The sequence below is a fragment of the Capra hircus genome, chromosome 11 (assembly GCF_001704415.2).
Source record: "Capra hircus breed San Clemente chromosome 11, ASM170441v1, whole genome shotgun sequence".
Taxonomy (NCBI): domain Eukaryota; kingdom Metazoa; phylum Chordata; class Mammalia; order Artiodactyla; family Bovidae; genus Capra; species Capra hircus.
In genome coordinates, this window is record NC_030818.1 from 67737618 (window position 1) to 67761796 (window position 24179).

Sequence of the window (24179 nt, forward strand, 5' to 3'; positions counted from 1 at the left end):
TTTCTTTCAATTATTTCACTGAATATTTGTTTATCATATTTTAAATGTTAAGAGCTCTTTTTTTGTTCTTTAAACATTTTGATATAATCCTGTTCTTATTTCATGGACATAATATCTCCTCAAATATTAGTGATTATTTTTAAAGTTTTCTTTTCCATACATATTCTGCTTCAAGTTGTCTTTTACTATGTATTTGATTGACTTAGTCTCTTTATCTAATATTAAATATCTAGAGTCCATTTCTTTACAACTAGGCTGGTCAGATTTTCCCAGAAAAGATACTTCAAATATCCTGCCTGGTGGGTGAAGACCTGGTCCCCTGTGTTGGAGGATCCAGTTGGGAGAGGGACCTAAAGGAGCCCGTGTGCAGCATACAACCATCCCCTAATCTGCTCAGCTTCAGTGCTGTACTTTGGCCTTCCGCTTTGCCGTGTATTTTCCAGAGAAGATGCCCTTTGTTTTACCTTTTTCAGATATAAACCTCCAGTCTCTTTCCAGAGCTGGAGGGGACAGTCACCGGGTCACTCAGTGTGGGGGAGAGAATCAAACTACTTCTTTAAGGTATTTTATGGGTTGTTGGGAGAAGCTAATGGACACCTAGCCAATTGCCTTCTTAAACTGGGACTCAGTGTTTTCATTTTGGAAACCTGTTGTATTCACTGAAATGGACACATTAAAGAATTGAGCTAAGATGTACTTGTTATAATTGACATAAAACATAAATTGAGGTTCCTGAAATAGTCCAGGAGAGCAGTATGAGAGTCCCTGTCCCATCCTTACTGAGTCACTTACTCTTTTTTTTTTAATTGTGAATATTTTATTTAGTCATTTTTGTTTACAACTGAAAGTCTGGGCATTCAAAATTAACATCCTTGCCCATGAGCTTCTTATAGACACTAGAAAATGTTTCAACTTTGTGTTTCACATTATCTGTTGTGCTTCATCCAAATGAGCCTTTAGGAGCTGGCTGCCATCCAGTTTGACTTGGATTATCTTGCCCATAATCTCACTTGGGAAAAACCAAGTCATCCAGGATGCCATTGTGCCCAGCTGTCAAAGCGCAGCTCCTGAGATATTTTTGCTTATTTTTTGGTACAGCTTTTTTGAGTTGGCTTAGGTAGAATTCTCCTCTGGACACTAAAGACAACATGCTTCCCACTGAACTTTTTCTCCAGTTGACGTACTAACTGGACTTGGGTTTTCTGAAAAGATTTCAGTTGAGGAATGGGAACAAAGATTGTAATAGCTTACTGACCACCACCAACTTCATTTTCTTGGCTCTTGCTGTATTCAGCTTCCTTAGTGGATCCCTGAGTTCCAAGTTGATCTCAAATTCCTGGAGAGTCTGGGAGATGCCAGATTCCAACCCCTGCTTCTTGCCATTGGGCTTCACAGTCTTAGTGCTCAGAACTGAAAGAAAGTGAAAGTGACGTCACTCAGTCGTGTCCAACTCTTTGTGACTCCATGGACTGTAGCCCACCAGGCTTCTCCATCTATGGGGTTTTCCAGGCAAGAATACTAGAGTGGGTTGCCACTTCCTTCTCCAGGGGATCTTCCCCACCCAAGGATTGAACCCAGGTCTCCTGCATTGCAGGCATACGCTTTACCCTCTGAGTCACCAGGGAAGCTCAGAACTGAACATAGCCTAATCTTTTCTAAGGAGGCCAACACTCATTTGCCTGGCCAACACCTGGCCTGAAAAGAGCATGGCATAGTTTGTTTGTTTGTTTGGTTGGTTGGTTGGTTTTGCCGGGTCTTCATTGCTGCTTGGGCTTTTCTCTAGTTGTAGAGACTGCAAGCTACTATTTGTTTCAGTGCACAGGCTTCTCATTGCAGTGACTTCTCTTGTTGTGAAGCACAGGCTCTAGGCTCTAGGCCCGTGGGCTTCAGTAGTTGCAGCATTCAGGCTCAGTTGTTGAGATGTATCCTTGAGATCTTTTCGCCATCAGTCCATAAACTCTTAGTTGGATTTTGACTTTAGGTATGTGATCTGTATCTAGAGAACAACAGAAAGCTATATCTCATTCACACAGGCATTAACTCTAGGACTCTGGTCTCAGAACTTCAGCCATGATTGCCTGAGCGAACACTCAAACACTCACAGTTAGTATGTCCTCCTAGAGGTCTTACTCTGACTCTTTAGAATTATGATGCTTAGAGTGTGTGTTCTATAGATGCGTACCAGCCCATTGACTGGTCCATGGTGAGATAAGTACAGAAATTAAGAATAAACATTTATACTATATAAATTACATGTAATTTACAGAATATTTGAAACACTTTGGAAATGAAAAGGGGGATATGATTCTGCACCTCTAGTTCCAATGTGTTGGGTTTTTCCACTCACCACCTATTCACTGACACTAGTTAAGTGTCCTACAATTTTACTCAATTTTACTCTGACACTAGCTCCTTGGAGATAGCATCAGCTCCCACAGGTTAAGGACTCAATCCTACAAGACTGAAACCCCTGTTTCAGATGCCAATCACAAGTTCAGGTCATCACATGTGCTTCTGACTGACTGGTTATGAATCAAAGGTTTAAGTGACCCCCACTCCTTGGGTTCCATTAATTTGCTAGAGCAGATCATAGAAGTCAGAGAAACATTTTGCTTATTAGCTTATCAGTTTATTATAAAAGAATATAACTCAGGAACAGTCAGATGAAAGAGACACACATAGGGCAAAATATGTGGGAAGGGGCTCAGAGCATCCATGCCCTCTCTTAGAGCATCATTCACCTTCACACCATTGTCTTACAGCTGGCTGTTCACCAACTTAGAACGCCAGGTTTTGAGTTTTTATGGAGGCTTCATTACATAGGCATGATTGATTGAATCATTGGCCATTGGCAATCATTCACCTTGCAACCTCCTTCCCTGATCCCCTACCAAGAAGTGGATAGGGAAGGGGACAGGGTGACTGAAATTTCCAATCCTCCAATCACACAATTGTTTCCTCTGACAACCAGCCCTCATCCTTAGGAATTTTCCAAAAGTCACTTCATTAATATAAACTCAGATATGATTGAAAGGGATTTATTGTGATTATCAAGACACTTCTTTTGTCTTATTTCTTAGGAAATTCCAATGGTTTTAGGAGTTCTGTGCCAGAAGCAGGGATGCAGACCAAGTATATATTTCTTATTATAAATCACAGCATCATGGAACAACAGACTGGTTCCAAATAGGAAAAGGAGTACTTCAAGGCTGTATATTGTCACCCTGCTTGTTTCACTTATATGCAGAGTACATCATGAGAAACGCTGGACTGGAAGAAACACAAGCTGGAATCAAGATTGCTGGGAGAAATATCAATCACCTCAGATATGCAGAAGACACCACCCTTATGGCAGAAAGTGAAGAGGAACTAAAAAGCCTCTTGATGAAAGTGAAAGAGGAGAGCGAAAAAGTTGGCTTAAAGCTCAACATTCAGAAAACGAAGATCATGGCATCTAGTCCCATCACTTCATGGGAAATAGATGGGGAAACAGTGGAAACAGTGTCAGACTTTATTTTTGGGGGGCTCCAAAATCACTGCAGATGGTGAGTGCAGCCATGAAATTAAAAGATGCTTACTCCTTGGAAGAAAAGTTATGACCAACCTAGATAGTATATTCAAAAGCAGAGACATTACTTTGCTGACTAAGGTCCGTCTAGTCAAGGCAATGGTTTTTCTAGTAGTCATGTATGAATGTGAGAGTTGGACTGTGAAGAAGGCTGAGCGCTGTTAGAATTGATGCTTTTGAACTGTGGTGTTGGAGAAGACTCTTGAGAGTCCCTTGGACTGCAAGGAGATCCAACCAGTCCATTCTGAAGGAGATCAGCGCTGCGATTTCTTTGGAAGGAATGATGCTAAAGCTGAAACTCCAGTAGTCTGGCCACCTCATGCGAAGAGTTGACTCATTGGAAAAGACTCTGATGTTGCGAGGGATTGGGGGCAGGAGGAGAAGGGGACAACAGAGGATGAGATGGCTGGATGGCATCAGCGACTCAATGGACATGAGTTTGAGTCAACTCCGGGAGTTGGTGATGGACAGGGAGGCCTGGTGTGCTGCGATTCATGGGGTCGCAAAGAGTCAGACACGACTGAGTGACTGAACTGAACTGAACTGAATAATTATGCCAGGACAACAGGTATTACCTGGACTGTCAGGCAAACAGGAACATATGGTCACCTCCTCCATAGGTTTCTCTGGTGGTAGAGCCCTGTGGTATGCCCTTCAAATGACCCCCTGAACCTCTCTTTTCCTGAGTGTAGTAGTAGTAGCTTAGTTGCTACCCTGTTTTCCAAATTCCAGGCCCCATGCCCCTGATAAGATAGCCCAGCAATTATAGTTTTGCCCACCACTTCCTAAACCATTCTTGGAAATTGGCTTATAATTGGACATGCTGTCTTGCCTACTTGCCCCATTCTGAGACTTCCTTCCAGTGACTGTCTTCCCCCAAGAGGGTATTTCTGAGAGCAGGCTTCAGTCTTCAGCCATACCGCAATGAGGAGTCATAAAATATGATTCATGGTCATGATTATTAAATAAACTACTGAGTGCAACAGTAGCTTCAATTCATTAGAAACTTCAGAGTTTAAGTGCTTCTTGGCAAATATTTTCTAAATAGTCCTGGCAGATTTAACAAGAAGTCAGAGATCAGACAATGGGAAAAATCAACAGTGTTTCAGCCAACCCTCTGCTAGGAGCATTTGTGAAATATCATGCATTTTTTGGGAATTATTATAGTAGTCTTCAAATGTTTTCACTAACATAATCACTAAGTTCATTTTTAAAAACCCTATATTTCTTCATATATTTTAAAGCTGACATATAAGAATTTTCATCACAAATCCAAATAATTACAAAGGATATAATTTATGCCATCTTATAAGTACTGTCATTTAAAAATGAAACTATTCCATCACTCCTTTTAAGGTATAGAATGCAGACAAACTGCCATATATTTCAGTTCAGTTCAGTTCAGTTCAGTTCAGTTGCTTAGTCGTGTCTGACTCTTCGCGACCCCATGAATTGCAGCACGCCAGGCCTCCCTGTCCATCACCAACTCCTGGAGTTCACTCAAACTCACGTCCATCGAGTTGGTAATGCCATCCAACCATCTCATCCTCGGTCGTCCCCTTCTCCTCCTGCCCCCAATCCCTCCCAGCATCAGAGTCTTTTCCAATGAGACAACTCTTCACATGAGGTGGCCAAAGTATAAAACTAATTGGCCTGGCAGCTGACATCTACTTTTAGTTTTTGTTTTTAGTCAGTTTTAGGAAATATTAAATAATTAGATGAAATAAGATAAAGATTGACTATAGCTGCTTTATAAAATGGGTTTTAACGTATTGATTCACACTGAATTTTAAACAAATTAAAATCTTCATCTAAAATCATATATCATAGTCACAGAAAACAGACAAATTATTTCAGCCAAGATAATCTAAGGATGACTATTAAGAGTTTCCTAAAAGAATTGCTTGTATTTTAAAAAACTGCTTATAGACTTCAATATTTTTCCCCAATGCTTTCTTTGCTTTCCCCTCATGGGACTCCTCCTAAAAAATGATGTATCCTATGTTACTCAATTATAAAAAAGAACACATTTGAGTCAGCCCTAATGAGGTGGATGAACCTAGAGCCTATTATAGAGTAAAGTAAGTCAGAAAGAGAAAGACAAATAATGTATATTATTTGCATATGGAATGCATGCATATGGAATCTAGAAAGATGGTACTGATGATCTAATTTGCAGGGCAGCAATGGACACACAGACCTAGAGAACAGGCTTGTGGACACAGTGGAGGAAGGAAAGGGTGGGGCAAATTGAGAGAGTAGCGTGGAAAAATACACATTACCATATGTAAAATCGATAGCCAGTGGGAATTTGCTGTGTGACACAGGGAGCTCAACCTGGTGCTCTGTGACCATCTAGAGAGATGGGATGGAGAGGGGGATAGGAGGGGGATTCAGGAGAAAGGGGACATATGTATACCTGTGGCTGATTGATGTTGATGCATGGCAGAAACCAACTCAATATTGTAAAGCAATTACCCTCCAATTAAAAAATATTTAAAAAATGATGCATCCTTGACAGTCATTGAGGAATAGAAGAGGTAAAGTCATTAAATGAAAATTGTCATTCCTCTCCTGCATTCACACTGACTTAGATATATCCCAATGGGAACAAAATATTCCATTTCTAACCCCAAGCTTTACCTTCAACAGAAATAACTATAACATACAAAGCCTTAGAGCATGCATTTGGTGACTACCAACAAAATTCTGTAAAGCAATTATTCTTCAATTTAAAAAATAAATAAATAAAAGTAATAAGATGTTTCCCAAACCAGTTGTTTCCCATAGTCCTTTTGTTTGGCTCTCTGGAGGATTTCATACAGTGAGGTAAATGATGACACCTATGCCTTCCATTTGTAAAGTGGGAGAAAGACTATTGTGAAAGGGCAGGTAGAGAGTCAGCACATGCTGCTGCTGCTGCTGCTGCTGTTAAGTCACTTCAGTCGTGTCCAACTCTGTGTGACCCCATAGATGGCAGCCCACCAGATTCCCCTGTCCCTGGGATTCTCCAGGCAAGACCACTGGAGTGGGTTGCCATTTCCTTCTCCAATGCATGAAAGTGCAAAGTGAAAGTGAATTCGCTCAGTTGTGTCTGACTCTTCGTGACCCCATGGACTGCAGCCTACCAGGCTCCTCCATCCATGAAATTTTCCAGGCAAGAGTACTGGAGTGGGGTGCCATTGCCTTCTCCGTAGGCAGGTCAATTTTAGGACACAACTCGTATGAAAATGGAAAAATCTTGAATTAATTTTCCTAAAATTGTATGTCCACATTCCCTTTGGCTTACAGTTTATGTCTTCTGTTGAATTACTACACAGTGAAGATTCTTTTGTTGTTGTTGTTGTTGTTAATATTTATTTATTTGGCTGCATCCAGTCCTAATTGCAGCACGCAAGATCTTTGCTGCGTTATGCAGGATCTTTTGTTGTGGCACACGGACTCTAGTTGTGGCGCATGGGCTCCAGAAGTTGTGGAGTGCAGGCTCAGTTGCTCCGGGGCATGTGGGATCTTAATTTCCCGGCCAGGGATCAATCCCACACCCCAAACCCATGGACAGAGGAACCTGGCAGTCTACAGTCCATGAGGTCGCAAGGAATTGGACACAACTGAGTGACTATCAGTTCGCTTCTTTTTCTGTTTTTAAACTTATTTTTAGTTGGATGATAATTGCTTTACAGTGTTGTGTTGGTTTCTGCCATACACCAGTGTGAATCAGCCATTAGTATACATGTATCCCCTCCCTCTTGAACCTACCTCCCATCCCCTCCATCCTACTCCTCTAGGTTGTCAGGGAACACCAGGTTGAGCTCCCTGTGTTATATAGCAACTTCCCACTGGCTATCTATTTCACATATGGAAATGTATACGTTTCAGTGCTACCCTCTCTCCCTGCTGTGTCTACAAGCCTGTTCTCTACGTCTGCGCCTCTATTCCTGCCCTGCAAATAGGTTCATCAGCGCCATTTTTCTATGTTCCATGCATGCATGTGTGCTCAGTTGCTCAGCAGTCCGACTCTTTGCAACCCCATGGACTGTAGCCCTCTAGGCTTCTTTGTCCATGGAATTTTCCAAGCAAGAATACTGGAGTGGATTGCCATTTCCTCCACCAGCTAATTTCCATATATCTGCATTTTCTCTTTCTGACTTACTTCACTCAGTTACAGGCTCGAGGTTCATCCACCTCAGTTCAATGGGCTCAAATTTATTCCTCTTTCTGGCTGAGTAATATTCCATTGTGTACATGTGCCACAACTTCTTTATCCATTCATCTGTCAATGTACATTTAGGTTGCTTCCATGTCCTGGCTATTGCAAAGAGTGCTGCAGTGAACACTGGGGTACATGTGTCTTTTTGAATTATGGTTTTCTCAGGATATATGCTCAGTAGTGAGATTCCTGGGTCATATGGTAGTTTCATTCCTTGTTTTTTAAGAAATTTCCATACTGTTCTCCATAGTGTCTGTATCAACTTCCATTCCCACCAACAGTGGAAGAGGGTTCCCTTTTCTCCACACCTTGGCAGGCAAATTCTTGACTACTGAACCACTAAGGAAGTCCCTCCATAGTGAACATCCCACATTTTTCCTCTCTCCCTCTGGTCCCTAACTTTTCTGCAGTTACTTATGCTACTAAGACATTTTTCAAAAGTTAAAAAAGTAATAGGTTAAAAAGCAATAGTATTTATAGTGGAACAATTTCCGTTACAAAAACTTAGAAATGCTGGACAAAATATAGGAAAAAGTCTTTAAAAATATAGGTGAGCTTGAAAGAGAGAAGTCTGCAAATAATAAGAAAGGAAGCAGGCGTTGAAATCTGAGGGAAAAGATTCCAGTGACTATTGCAAATGAGTAGTGGGGGAGTTAGAAGGAACTACCTAAGTGAGGGACTTGGATTTTAAGGTATATGCAAAAATAGAGGACAGGGTTCAGGACCAGAAGGGAGGACATGTCCTGGACCAGGAAAGGAAACCAGAACAGAAATCTCTCTGAGAGGCTGAAACTGCCAAAGGGTAGCACCCTCAGTGAAAGGATGGTAGAAGAAAATCTGCTCAGCAGCACAGGGAGGTAACAAGGAAATCCATATTCCTTTGCCCATACACTGGTTAAGGAAAAATGTTTTCACTGAAACATTGAAAACTCAGGCCTGCTTCTCACAGCAGTTTTGACTTTGACTTAATACTACCTTGGAAGTCCAGCAATCCCTAAGTTAAGAAATTAACATAAAAATTGACCCTGGGCCAGTGGAAAACCCTGAGGCACTTACAGAAGCAAATGTAACATCCGGAAGGGATGATACTTCCCCTAAGGGCACATGAGGTTCTCATAGAATAAAGCCAATCCAGGCAAAATAGAGTTTTTATAATAAAAGAGGATAAAATACACAAAAAAGAAATCAAACAGGAGCTTACTCAGGAGACATAAAGCAGAATTAAAGCCCTAAATTTCTGAAATATTAGACTGATAATCTAAAAAAGTATATAAAATGAGTATGCCTAAAATAATTAGACATGAAAGAAATGTTTTTAAACCCCTGCTTGTTGGCATCTATTAACATTGCACTGGCCTAGGTAAGCTATGTGGCCAAACCCATAGTCAGAGGAGGAGGGGACTACAGAGTTACATGGCAAAGGCTGTGAAGACAGAGAGTCCTTACTGGGGGGAATTAACAGAACACAAAATTGTGTTTATTATTGTTTTGTTGCTGTTGTTATTTAGTCATACCTTTGGCCACCTGATGCGAAGAGCTGACTCACAGAAAAGACCATGATGCTGGGAAGGACAGAAGGCAGGAGCAGAAGGGCACCACAGAGGATGAGATGGTTGGATGGCATCACCGACTCCATGGACATGAGTTTGAGCAAGCCCCAGGAGATGATGAAGGACAGGGAGGCCTGGCGTGCTGCAACCCTTGGAGTTGCAAAGAGTTGGACATAACTGAGCGATAACCACAACAACACAACAACAAGTCGTGTCTGACTCTGCGGGCTCATCAGTCCATGGGATTCTCCAGGCAAGAATACTAGAGTGGGTAGCCATTTCCTTCTCCAGGGGATCTTGCCAACCCAGGGATGTTTATCTGTTTAATAAACTCCATATAGTTCATTTCATCTTCAATTGTCATTCCCTCTCTTAAACTAAAATTTCTTCTATTATTATTTAAGAAACATATAAGAAACAAATCAGAATAGACAAACAAAATGAATGTAAAGAAATATGATAATGACCCTCACAGAGACAACCACTCGATGAATAGTCTTCTCAATTTTTGTCTCTCTCTACCTCTGTATATGTATGTATGATTATGTGTAGATTGGTTATGGAATTATTTTAAAATTATTTAATATAAAAATTAATTTAGAATGGCTACTAGGTCTCAATGAAAAGAGAATTAGGTCTCTGTGAAATATATCACAGAATGATATATAAAATTCATCTGCTTATGGAAAATTATTGTCTTCAGGCACAGACTCATACTATATGCAACTGTCATCTTTTGAATGAGATGGCTCTTTAGCAATTGTATCTGCTGGTTTTCATGTGGTCACTGATGTTACTACATGCCTTGTGGGATGCTAAATGTTTACACTTTATGAAGTTATATGTTTATCATACATTTTCTTGAGAAATTAGAAGTATTGAATTTTTATTAAACATGCACTTTTTTTTCCTTTGAACTTCTTTTTGTTAAAGATCTTATTGCGCAGTGGTAAAAGTGTTACCAAACAATAGCATAAATAAACAATAGTATATTATCATCATGCAGTGAATGCCAAAACCTCTGTGACAAGCGTGTCCAATCTACCTTCAATACATTCTATAGCAGCACTGTTCAGTACTATTTCCTGCACATAATTCACATAATCTAACCTGGAATTTCCCAGGTTTCCTACCGACGGGTGGCCTAGCAGGCCTGGCACCATTGTGTGGTATGCCAAATAATCCTCAGGGACTGCCACATCTAATATTTCCCCCACTGCCCCGCCAAGGTCACACAGAGTTCACTGTCCTGGCCTGATTTTATCAGTAAGTACCCAGCATGTTGTTCTTGAAAGAAAATTCACAGCTACCTTGCCTCCGGAAAGGATTGGGAAAAGAGCTAACCAGATTATTGCTTGTTATATTCAATTTTAACCATGAGTTGCAGTGAGAGTTCTTTTTGCTGCTGATGCATCACACACAAGAGACGGCAGAAACTAAAGTGCAAAGTGTGGCGGTGGTGGTTTAATCGCTGAGTTGTGTCTGACTCTTTTGCAACCCCATGGACTGAAGCCCCCAGGCTTCTCTGTCCATGGGATTTCCCAGGCAAGAACACAGGAGTGGGTTGCCATTTCCTTCTCCAGGGATCCTCCCGACCCAGGGATTGAACCCACGTCTCCTGCATTGGCAGTAGGATTCTTTACCACTGAACTACCAGGGAAGTCCCAAAGTAAAAACTCATGAGTTTACCAAACTCCTTCTAGCATATTGTAATGCAATTATTAATAATAGTATGTGGTTTTGAAAAGTGACAAGTCTGAGACAAATGCCAAAATGGATTGCAGTTGGACCACCCTAAACCTGAAGCGCTGTTGTCCTAATCATAAAGCTGGTAATTAAGACAATGCATTGTGGGCACAATGATAGATAAATAGACCATTGGCAGAATAGTCCAACTGACCAAAGGATAAATGGAAACTTGATACATTATTGACCCTGTGAGGAAAGAGTATTTCATCCTGGGAAATCTGGTTATCTATGTAGAAAAAAATAAAAGCGGAGTGGACCTTTACCTTACACCAATCATAAAAATTTAATTCAGAATTGACTCAAGTGTGAAGGGCGAACGTATAAAATATTTAGAAAAAAAATGAGTGGAAGAGCTTTATGACTTTGAGGTGGTAAAGATTCTTTAAATGAGACACACAAAAAATAAACCTTTAGGAAACAAGATTGATAAGTTTGATGACATTAATATCGATAACATTTGTTTATAAAAAAAATACCGTAAAGAGAGTAAAAAGAGAAGCTACAAACTCAATTAAAATATCTGCAACTCAAGTAACAGAAGTTTGGGATCCAGAATATGTAAAGAACTCCTATGAATCAACTAGAGAATTCAACACAATAGAAAAATGCAGAAAAAGACATGACGACATTTAACAGGACAAAAAATATGAATTTCAATCAGTCCACAAAAAGATGATTGATCTCATTTATAATCAGGGACATGCAATATGAAACCATAGTAAGATATTTTTTATAACAGCTATCAGATTGGTACAAAGTTAAAATGTCACAAACTGTCAAGTGTTGATGAAGATGTGGAGCAGTTAGAACTTTCATTCACTGTTTTTGAGACTGTACATTGGGCAAGTTTGGAGAACAGTTTGGTATTTTCTGTTAAAGATGCACAAAATAACCACTCAGTGATTCTTTCTTATGGATATACATCCTAGAGAAAATTGTGCACGTGTGACCAGAGACAAGTGGAAAATGATCTTAAAGCATTCTTTTTAATAGCAAACAAAATGTCTTGTAGAAACCAACATAATACTGTAAAGCAATTATCCTTTAATTAAAAATAAATAAATTTTAAAAATCACATTATGAACAAAGCAATTAGAAACTTACAGATTGGAGATAAATTGTGGAATATTCATGAACTGCAGTTACATGGATCAAAATTGTTGAATGCAAAACATTACTGAGTGAAAAAAATTCTCTAAGAAATAAAGAACATTTTAATTTCATTTATATAAATATACACATTTCAAAAACTGCAAAATCAAACAATATTTTTGAGATAATCTACATGTATAGAAATAGCATAAAAGCATGCCATTGAATGACCACTTTCAGAATAATAGTTACCCCTGAGGACAGAGGGCTTCTCTGGTGGCAGAGACAGTAAAGAATCTGCCTGCAATGCACGAGACCCAGATTCGATCCCTAGGTCAGGAAGATCCCCTGGCAAACGGAATGGATACCCTCTCCAGTATTCTTGCCCAGAAAATCCCTTAGACAGAGGAGCCTGGCAGGTTACAGTCCATGGGGTCGCAAAGAGTTGGCACAATGAGTCAGACACAACGGAGCAACTAACACTTTCACTTTCCCTTTGAGGGAAAGAAATGGATTGGGGAAGAAATTCATGTTCCAACCATGTTATTACTTTATTTCTTTTTAAAAAATCTGAAACATTTAAAAAAGACTGAAACATTTATGGGAATGTGGGATGAAGCTGGTGGTGGGAATGTGGGATGAAGCTGGTGGTGGGAATATGAGATGAAGCTGGTGGTAAATATATGGTACTCAGTATATTATTTTCTTTTTTCTATACGATCAGTTGGCGTACATAATAAATCTTTTCAGAGACAATAAAAAATGCTAAAGAGGGACACACTGATCCCTGCCTTCCTGGTGGGAGCTGACTTCTCTATGTTTTCCTCCTTTGCTCAGAGGGCCTAGCCTCAATCATGACTGTAGGCGGCAAGGCTTCTGCTGCGGTTCTTCCTCCCTGCAGACTTAAGCACTCATGGAAACAGGAGACTGCACTGAACCTGGCCCACACCGAAGTTCCTTGCTCTGTGTCATCCCTAAGGTTAGCCAGTAGGGCTTTGGGGCCAGAGGAAGGGACACTGGATCCCTTCACATACTCCCCTAGCCAGCTTTCTGCTATGGTTCTCATACTGAGCCCGGCACAAAGAAGGCGTCCAAGATGCGTTTGTTGAATCGACCTGAGAAATTGTCAGCTCATCAGTGAGCTGCTGGTAGGACATGAAAACAGTTACATGGTGATATGGTGTGTGCCAGCCTCTGTTGTGTTCCCTAGTTCGGTCAGCACTCTAGCTAACATTCTCTGGGAAGTCTGGCCCATTTGCAGGAAGCTGACAGCAGGTATTCAAAAATTGTAGGATTTGGGCTTAATTTCAGATAAGCAGGATAATCTGGGCTCTGTGCCAATGAGAAACAGATTCTGCTGTCTTTTTCTGCCTTTTCAACATCTCAAGTTCTTATACCATCCACCCATATACAACTTTCTTCTTTAGAAAGTCATCTGAGAAACTGGCAAAAAGCACCGTCTCACTCTTTTCCATTTCTATTCTGATGTGTAATCAATGGGAACCAACTGTGATAGAAATGGAGGGTTATGAATTGATAAGAGCAATCTATTTCCATTTGTTTTTGTTCCTGGGCAAAATAATGAAGGAAAATGTACCTGATGCGTAGAAGTATAATGTACATTTTCTGGGTCAGCCTTTCTATAGGGGTACTCAATTATTTCTGTGTCTTTTTTCAGAGAGGAAAAAATATGCTTTCCACATTTAAATTTGTTGGACTTGGGAAAAGTTTTTATGGGAATGATTTTCTAGGAACATTGAGATATAAAATAATATCAGCCCTTTTTCCTCTACTTTATTAATCTGTGAATTTAGTATCTATTTTCTGCTATCCTTTTACAAACAAAAACTATGTATTCTCCAACTTGATAACACTATTGATAATTTTTTTCAAAAGTCACATTGCAAAAATTATACCACTCTAAAAGTAAGCCATTTTTCTTTTCCTATGTTCTTACTTTCCAGTCTTATTCTATACAAAGGTATTCTTTTTACCTAGTGAATCACAGCATATAGATTTGTATGTCATTTAGGGTATAACATGACTCCAAAATAAAATGGCACATGAGTCTCATGACTTTATAATCATGCTGATAATATATTATCACATCTACACTCACATAAAATAGACAGGTAAAGTTTTGTATATTCTAAAGTATCTCTATGCATTTTATTGTATATGCGAATGTTGTGTGTACACTCTCAGTTTTGTCCTACTCCTTGCAACCCCATGGACTGTAGCCCACCAGGCACCTCTGTTCATTGACTTGTCCAAGCAAGAATATTAGATTGGGTTGCCATTTCCTCTTCCAGGGGATGTAAATAAATGTCACCTCCATGGAAGAAACATTTGAACTTAAAAAAATTTATTTATTTTTGTCTGCACTGGGTCTTCGTTGCTATGCATGGGCTTTCTCTAGTGGCAGAGAGCAGGTGCTACTCTTTGATGTAGGCATGGGGCCTCAGCAGTTGAGACATGTGGGTTCTAGAGTTTGGGGGCATATGGGATCTTCCCAGACCAGAGATCAAACCCCTGCACTGGCAAGTGGGTATTTTTTTCTTCTTCTTTATTTAATTTCTTTAGTTTTGGCTGTGCTGGGTCTTCATTGCTGCAAGCGGGCTTTCTCTAGTTGTGTGAGTGGGGGCTACTCTCTGGTTGAGGTGTTCAGGCTTCTCATTGTGGTGGCTTCTCCTGTTGCCGAGCACAGGCCCTTGAGCAGAGCTCAGTCGTTGTGCTCAAGCTCAGTTGCCCCGGGGCATGTGGAATCTTCCCCAACCAGGAATGGAATCCATGTCCCCTGCACTGGCAGGACGGTTCTTAACCACTGAACCAGTGGGGAAGTCCGGCAGCTGGATTCTTAGTGGACCATCAGGGAAGTCCCATTTGGATTTTTTAAAGTTAGCTCTTTCAAACTAGCAGAGCTCTCAACCAAGATAGAGAAGAAATTTACTTAGGGCTTAAAACTAAACAAAGTTGAGTTACCTATGTGAGTCAAATCACAAAGTTAAAAAGTAGAGTGGTGGTTACCAGGAGCTGGGAGTAGGGGAGATTGGGGAGTTACTGTTTAACAGGAGTCCCTTTTGGGGAAAAGAAAAAGGTCTGGTGGTGATGGTTGTGTAAAAATGTGAATGTACTTACAGCCACTAAACTTAAAAATTATTAAAATGGTAAATTTTGTTTGTGTATTTTTGCCACAAAAAATGTTTTAAAAGATGAAACAGTTAACTAGTAAACTAAATGTTTACTAAACTAACATTTAGTTTACTAACATTTACTACCTCAAATTTGTTTTGAAATGTGATGATTTGTAAATAATAAATACATTAATGTTAAAATGCATTGGGTTTCAGAATAGTAGTTTCAGAAACAAATGAATAAAGGAATTTTGCCTTAAAAGGAAATTAAAATGAAACTTAACAGATGTGATTTGTAGATTCATGGGAAATGAAGAAGACTTTGAAGCTGTGGGAGACCCAGAATTGGTGATTAGTTAACTCATCCAAAGTCTGTCTTGGTCCATTCAGGCTATTATAACAAAATACCAGAGACTGGGTGACTTACAAACAGCAGATACTGATTTCTCACAGTCCTGGAGGCTGGAAGTCAGAGATCAGGGTACCAGGGTGGTTGGGTGAGGACCCTGTTTTTGGTCAGTTTTCTTGTATCGTCAAATGGCAGAAGTGAGTAGGGAGCTCTGTGCATTCTCTTTTATAAGGGCACTAATCCCATTCATCAGGGCTCCACTATCATGACCTAATCATCTCCCAAAGCCCTCACTTCTAGATACCAACACATTGGATGTTAGGATTTCAACATATGAATTTAGGAAGGACACAAACATCCATTCTGTAGCAAAGTCTCACACTTAGAAATGACAGAAGCATGTAAAACCCAGGTAATTTTTACTAAACTGGAAAAAAGGATTAAGGTTTTCAATTCTCCTATGGATCTGGTTTTTAAATGTTATGTTTTAAATGTCACATAGGATTTGAAGTTGTTTTAGAATTTATTACATATGTATTGTTGTTGTTCATTTGCTCAGTCCTATCCGATTCTTTGTGACACCATGAACGGCAGCATACCAGGCCTCCCTGTCCATCACCAACTCCTGGAGCTTGCTCAAACTCATGTTGACTGAGTTGATGATGCCATCCAACCATCTCATCCTCTGTCACCCCCTTCTCCTCCTGCCCTCAATCTTTCCCAGCATCAGGGTCTTTTCCAATGAGTCAGCTCTTCACATTAGATAGCCAAAGTACTGGAGTTTCAGCATCAGTCTATTCAGGGTTGATTTCCTTTAAGATTGGTTTGATCTCCTTGCTGTCCAAGGGACTCTCAAGAGTCCCAGCACCACAGTTAGAAAGCATCAATTAGTTTCAATTTTTTAAAGAAAATTGTTTCTCTGGTTATAAAAGCATATATGGTCTTTGTAGAAAATTTGGAAAATAAAGTATATAAAGATTAAAAATCACCTATATCCCCACCCCTAATAAATACTTGTTAATATTTTGGTGTACTTTTTTCTAGGCTATTTCTTAAACATATAGTTGAAATTGCTATACAAAAATTCTTTGTCTTATTTTTTTTCATTTAGTATTATAATATATTCTTCATAAATATAATTTTACATGTCTTTAGGATATTCTGACTTATGGTTGCCTCATAATTTGCTTAAATATTCTTTTACTGTTGGACATTTAGGCCATTTCCATTTTTTTATCAGTAATATAGTGACTTTCCTCATATAAAGGTTTTGTCTGCATTTTAAGTTATTATTTAAGAAAAAGTTCTATAAGTAGGTTTACTAGGTTAAGATTATAAATATTTTTAAGATTCTTGGTTTATATTACTGCATTGCTTTTTGAAAAGTTATTATGAATTTATACTTTCAACAGAAATATGTTATCACCACTGGAGTACAAATAAGGCCTAATATTCATTAGGCTCTAGTTTTTACTGGATACTAAGGTTCTTTGGAAGGAATGATGCTAAAGCTGAAACTCCAGTACTTTGGCCACCCATGCGAAGAGTTGACTCATTGGAAAAGGCTCTGATGCTGGGAGGGATTGGGGGCAGGAGGAAAAGGGGACGACAGAGGATGAGATGGCTAGATGGCATCACTGACTCGATGGACATGAGTTTGAGTGAACTCCCGGAGTTGGTGATGGACAGGGAGGCCTGGTGTGCTGCCATTCATGGGGTCTCAAAGAGTCGGACACGACTGAGCGACTAAACTGAACTGAACTGAAGGTCTCCCCGGACACTCACAGACAAGTCTGTGTCAGTCTCTTGTGGGGTCACTGCTCCTTTCTCCTGGATCCTGGTATGCTCAAGGTTTGTTGGTGCCCTCCAAGAGTCTGTTTCTCCAGTCCTGTGTAAGTTTGTAAGAAAGGCAAAGGAAAAAAGGGAACATATACCCATTTGAATGCAGAGTTCCAAAGAATAGCAAGGAGAGATAAGAAAGCCCTCCTCAGTGATCAATGCAAAGAAATAGAGGAAAACAACAGAATGGGAAAGACTACAGATCTCTTCAAAAAAATTAGAGATAACAAGGGAACATTTCATGCAAAGATGGGCACAATAAAGGACAGAAATGGTATGGACCTAACAGAAGCAGAAGATATTAAGAAGAGGTGGCAAGAATACACAGAAGAACTGTACAAAAAAGATCTTCATGACCCAGATAATCACGATGGTGTGATCAATCACCTAGAGCCAAACATACTGGAATGTGAAGTCAAGTGGGCCTTAAACGAAGCATCACTACGAACAAAGCTAGTGGAGGTGATGGAATTCCAGTTGAGCTCTTTCAAATCCTAGAAGATGGTGCTGTGAAAGTGTTGCACTCAATATGCCAGCAAATTTGGAAAATTCAGTAGTGGCCACAGGGCTAGAAAAGGTCAGTTTTCATTCCAATCCCAAAGAAAGGCAATGCCAAAGAATGCTCAAACTACCACACAAGTTCATTCATCTCACAAGCTAGCAAAGTAATGCTCAAAATTCTCCAAGCCAGGCTTTAACCGTACATGAACCGTGAACTTCCAGATGTTCAAGCTGGATGTTTCTGCTAGAAAAGGCAGAGAAACCAGAAATCAAATTGCCAACATCCTTTGGATCACCAAAAAAGTAAGAAAGTTCCAGAAAAACATCTACTTCTGCTTCATTGACTATGCCAAAGTCTGACTGTGTGGATCACAACAAACTGTGGAAAATTCTTCAAAAGATAGTAATACCAGACGACTTGACCTGCCTCCCGAGAAATTTCTATGCAGGTCATGAAGCAACAGTTAGAATTGGACATGGAACAACAGACTGGTTCCCAATAGGGAAAGGAGTGCATCAAGGCTGTGTATTGTCACCCTGCTTATTTAATTTATATGCAGAGTACATCATGAGAAATGCTGGGCTGAGTGAACCACAAATTGGAATCAAGATTGCCAGGAGAAATATCAATAACCTCAGATATGCAGATGACACCACCCTTATGGCAGAAAGCGAAGAACTTAAGAGCCTCTTGATGAAAGTGAAAGAGGAGAGTGAAAAAGTTGGCTTAAAGCTCAACATTCAGAAAAGTAAGATCATGGCATCTGGTCCCATCACTTCATGCAAATAGATGGGGAAACAGTGGAAACAGTGACAGACTTTATTTTGGGGGGCTCCAAAATCACTGCATATGGTGACTGCAGCCATGAAATTAAAAGATGCTTGCTTCTTGGAAGAAAAGTTATGACCAACATAGACATACTAAGACCAACATAGCATACTAAGAAGCAGACATTACTTTGCCAACAAAGGTCCATCTAGTCAAAGCTATGGTTTCTCCAGTAGTCATGTATGGATGTGAGAGTTGGACTATAAAGAAAGCTAAGTGCCAAAGAATTGATGCTTTTGAACTGTGGTGTTGGAGAAGATGTTTGAGAGTCCTTTGGACAGCAAAGAGATCCAACCAGTCCATCTTAAAGGAGATTAGTCCTGAATATTCATTGGAAGGGTGGATGCTGAAGCTGAAACTCCAATACTTTGGCCACCTCATGCGAAGAACAGACTCATTTGAAAAGACCCTGTGCTGGAAAAGATTGAAGGCGAGAGGAGAAGGTAATGACAGGGGATGAGAAGGTTGGATGGCATCACCGACTCAATGGACACAAGTTTGAGTAAACTCCAAGAGTTGATGATGAACAGGGAGGCCTGGCGTGCTGCAGTCCATGGGTCACAAAGGGTCGGATACAGCTGAGCGACTGTACTGAACTGAAGTTCTCCCTGGTGACTCAGTGATAAAGAATCCGCCTGCCAATATAGGTATGTGAGTTCAATCCCTGCGTATTTTCAGTGGTGTCTGATTCTTTGTGATCCCACGGGCCATAACCTCCCCAGGCTGCTCTGTCCATGGAATTTTCCAAGCAGGAATACTGGAGTGGGTTGCCATTTCCTCCTCCAGGGGATCTTCCCAACCCAAGGATCGAACCCAGGTCTCTTGTGTCTCTGCATTGGCAGGCAGATTCTTTACCAACTGCACCACAGATCGCCTGGAGAAGCAAATGGCAACCCATTCCAGTATTCTTGCCTGGGAAATCTCACAGACAGAAGCCTTGTGGGTGACAGTCCATGGCTTTGCAAAAGAGTTGGACATGACTTAGTGACTAAACAAACTCATTACTTGGTATGTATTAACTCAACATTAAAATCTTTTATATTATTGGTGAAAAAGTGGCCTATTGTTTTAATTTCATGTATTTAATAATTAGTGATATTGAGCTCCATTTTATTTTTTAATTTTCTTCGTGAGATTTTACATTTCTATGTTGTTAATTCTACTTAGTTGTACTTCATGATTCATTTTTGCTTTAAAACATTTAATTGTATTAACAGCTCAGTAACAAATAAAAGATACATTTTACAAGTCTATAACACTCACTGCATTTATAATATTTCAGGCTTTTGCAGGAGGAACAACCAAACCAGATTCTTGTGCAAATATGTTACTTAACATAATTTTACATTCTTTACATAACTGTTCTTTTGAAGCTTAAAAAAGCTCTTTCTCAACAACCTATATTTTCATCCATATGGAATCGACTAACTATATGTAACAAACGAAATGAAGAACCATAGAGTCCTTAAAAGTCACACCATATACCTATATTTGGTGACACGTGAAGATGGTAGTGACATTATTGAGCAGGAAGGAAGAACACAGTGCAGCAAGTACAAAACAACCCACTCCTGTAAAATTAAACATGTATATGCACAGAAAAATGTCTGAAGTGACTACCAAAATTCTGTCAATGTGTATTTCTGGCTCATGAAACGTCAGTGGATTTTTATTATTTTCTTTGTGCTTTTCTGATCCGTTTCAATATTTTGCAATGAGCACGTATTATTTTTACTAAAACAACTGACATTTTTAAAAGCATGAGCAAAACGTTTTTCACATATAAAAGAACAATAATACTTGTCTATTTTTCCTACTCTTTAATCAAATGTTTACACACATGAACAGCATTTAATATTTGTGCAATTTCCAGAAAAGTATAGATATATGTACATATATTTCAATGTATGGGTTAAATATACATGCTTATCAGTGAATGTATTTTACAGGAACCTTGGGACTTCTAAATACTGGATAATTCCTAATGAAAAGAACTCTTAAGTGAACTATTCTAATCTGCAGACCTTCCCAATACATAACTTTCTAGATGATGTCATACAAACCTCTTCCTGCATCTGGGACTGTTTCCAGTGGCTACATGTGGGAGCTTCCCGTTTTTGTTCTAAGTGAGTGATATTTACTGGAAATGGAGGTTCACTAATAAGATCTCAGTTCAGATAGCTTTGTGGGGACAGGAAAAAGTGATCGTGAGATGGCTTTGGCCAAAAACTTTTACTTTCTCCCTTGTCATTATCTTGTTTTGATAGGTTGACTTGATTTTGTTTTGAAAGTACCTCTTGTAAAAAACCTAAGAGGAATGATATGGGCTATCTTCCTCCTTCTCCACTCCTACCAAAGCTCCCAACTTAAACTGTTCTTCCCTTTCCCCCTTACATACCCACATATTGACTTCAACTACAGAGGAGAGGAGGAGACAGCCAAGAACCCATAGACAGCATGGCTGGACATTTTACTGCTCTCTGCTCTTAGATCTGGAAGAGACTTACGACAATATTTAGATGTGAACACAAAAGGCAAAGGGATTTTTCAAGATTGTACAGCTGATTAGTAGTAGAACAAAACAGAAAACCTAGGCTTCATATCTCTTAGTTTAGGGCCCTTGAGTTAAAACTCATAAACACTGTTTACATTTTTTGAAACTGTGTATAAGCATAACTTAAAGAGTTCCAGGTAAAAGTTCTAGGTTGTTCTTGCTGAAAAACAGGACTTGGTTATATTAATAGTTTTTTTTTTTTAATAACAAAGATCGACTAAATAAAATTAAAGAAAAAAGCTCCCAAATGTATTGAGCTCTTCCATATTTGCACTTCCCCTTGATTGTAATTTTGTAATATCAGAACTATCTGCAGTGTTTTACTAAAATACTTTAAGATGAAAAATTCTCAAGACCAAATTAATCAAAAATTTAAAGATTAATATACATCATGCTATACTTGAGGAGGTAGGGAGACTGTTGCAAATTCAGATAATGATATGATGTTACAGCTTATGAAAGGTCAGGAATCTCATCATTTATCTATCCTACCATCAGATTGTCATTACGTGTGCTAGAATATTTGTGGGACACATTTATTAGTATCAGAAAAGCTAAAGCTCCCTATATGCTCAAGTTATTCTAAAACGTTCTATTATGGCTGTCATTTTAGTAAAGTTTGATGGCTAACATCAAGGAAAGGACAGGATGTTCATCTTGGGACCACTGCCAATGGGGGATATGAAGGAAAGAGCTTTTCCATTTTCTTTGTTTCTGATTTTCATGGCAGAGACCATTTCTTCTCCACACTGAGGGTGTGAGATAAAGAGAAGCAGCCAAATGAATGAACCTTGGCAAGGGAAGATGGAAGCCCCAGATAGAGTGATGAAATGTGAAAAAGTCCAGAGCTGCTCCAAGTGATTTCAAATTCCCAGTTCAGAGAAATAATACCTTAGAGCCTTGAGAAAAACTTTGTATGGGATCACCAAACAACTGTCAGTGACTTGTGGGACATCATCAAGAGAGGCATAGCAGTGGGATGTCTTAATTTTTTAAAAGAAGGCAGCACCAGAAAAACTGGAGACCACTGTCTGTAACTTCAATCTCAGGCAAAATTCTAGAACCCATACTAGAGTAAGTTTCAAGTATGAGGTGAAGAAGCAATGGACTCAGAACGAATTTGCTCAGAATCAGCCAAGGCTGACAACCTCCTTCCCTCTTTGACAGGGTTATCCACCCAGTAGTTTGGGAAACTCCCTGTAGAGAGAGTATTTCAACATCGGTTAGACATCTAATGAGGATTTTCATGATATTCTTCCAGACAAGATGGGGAAATATGAACTGGACTCTGGTGTCCTTTTTTTTCTTTTTCTTTTTCTTTTTATCTTTTGTCTGCACCATCTGGCTTGTGGGATCTTAGCTCCCCTCGGTTCAGTTCAGTTCAGTCGCTCAGTCGTGTCCGACTTTTTTCGACCCCATGAATCACAGCATGCCAGGCCTCCCTGTCCATCACCAACTCCCGGAGTTCACTCCTCTACCAGGGATCAAATCTGAGCCCCCTGCATTGGCAGCATTGAGTCTTAACTACTGGACCACCAGGGATGTCCCATGGCATTCTGGATGATAATTAGTAAACCAGTAGATTATATGCAGAAGGTGCTGACTAACAAATTGATATCAAACTGCAAGGAAGCATATAATGATGAGTCCTAGGGTTGTGTCCCTCTTCCCCTCACAAATGCTTTCAGAATAATACACCAAAAGTATGTTCATTAAATTTATAGGTGACTTGAAGTTGGAGGTATAATGAATACTTGGATGATAGGATCAATGAGCTGAATCTAAAAGGATGCAATTTGAAAGCTATTAATATAAGGTCTGATGAACTAACTTGTATCAATGAGAATGGGTTATACTTCTTTAGCAGAAGCCAAGAGCTTTAGCCCAATCTGAGTCAGAAGTATAAAGTGGTTGCCAAAAATAACGAAGACTTTAGGTTGCATCTAGGATGGCAACCCACTCTAGTATTCTTGCCTGGAAAATCCCATGGACAGAGGAGCCTGGTAGGCTATAGTCCATGGGGGCTGCAGAATCTGACATGACTGAGCAACGTCACTTTCACTTAGGAGTGCAGTGGTAAAATGTAACAACTAGCACTCTGGAGGAAAAAAAACCACCTTGGTTTATAGCACCTGCCAATTTCTGTAGTGTAAGTACTCCCACCATGGCCAGTTTCAAACTACCAGCATGATCTCACTTCCAGTTTGGGAGACATTTGCAGCAGCACACCAGTGTGCGTGCGTGTGCTCCGTCGCTCAGTCGTGTCCAACTCTCTGAGACCCTATGGACTGTAGCCCACCAGGCTCCTCTGTCCATGGGATTCTCCAGGCAAGAATGCTGTAGTGGGTTGCCATGCCCTTCTCCAGGGGATTTTCCTGACCCACGGATTGAACCCGCGTCTCTTGTGTCTCATGCATTGGCAGGTGGGTTCTGTACCACTAGCGCCACCTGGGAAGCCCAGAGCACGCCAGTGAAAGTGAAAGTGACGTCGCTCAGTCTTGTCCGACTCTTTGCGACTCCGTGGACTGTAGCCCACCAGGCTTCTCCATCCATGGGGTTCTCCAGGCAAGAATACTGGAGTGGGTTGCCATTTCCTTCTCCACCTGGGAAGCCCAGAGCACCCCAGTACATGACAGTATTTCCACCACACAAATGAGATCAATGTAAATAACCTCAAGAGAAGAGATAATAGTAATATGGAATAAAATGATCAGCAACTGATGTTTTAAGTATTTTCACTTTTGTTTATTATAACATATGTGATTTTAAGTTTACGTAATTTAACTTTTAATTATGGATGCTTATAA

The 24179-nt window shown here is 39.9% G+C and overlaps 1 pseudogene; it reads right to left on the reverse strand.

Annotated features, from left to right (window-relative positions):
- On the reverse strand, positions 836-10488 carry LOC102175308 (annotated as a pseudogene).